Here is a 325-nt window from a genome sequence, read left to right as displayed (position 1 = left end):
TCATTGGACGGCGCTTCACAGTGCAGATGGACAATGACCCAGAGCATACTGCAAAGGCAACCAAAGAGGTTTTTAAGGGAAAGAAGTGGAACCTTATGAAATGGCCAAGTCACTCACCTGACCTGAATCCGACTGAGCATGCATCTCACTTGCTGAAGACCAAACTGAAGGGAAAATGCCCCGGAACAAGCAGGAAGTGGGGCCAGCAGCAGTGGAGGCGTGGCAGAGCATCACCAGGGATGAAACCCAGCGCTGGGTGATGTCTGTGTGTTCCACACTCCACGCTGTAACCGACTGCAAAGGATTTGCAACCAAGTATTAAAAA

The sequence above is a fragment of the Etheostoma spectabile genome, unplaced genomic scaffold, assembly GCF_008692095.1.
Source record: "Etheostoma spectabile isolate EspeVRDwgs_2016 unplaced genomic scaffold, UIUC_Espe_1.0 scaffold362, whole genome shotgun sequence".
In the NCBI taxonomy this organism is placed as follows: Eukaryota; Metazoa; Chordata; class Actinopteri; order Perciformes; family Percidae; genus Etheostoma; species Etheostoma spectabile.
This window is presented reverse-complemented; position numbering follows the sequence as displayed.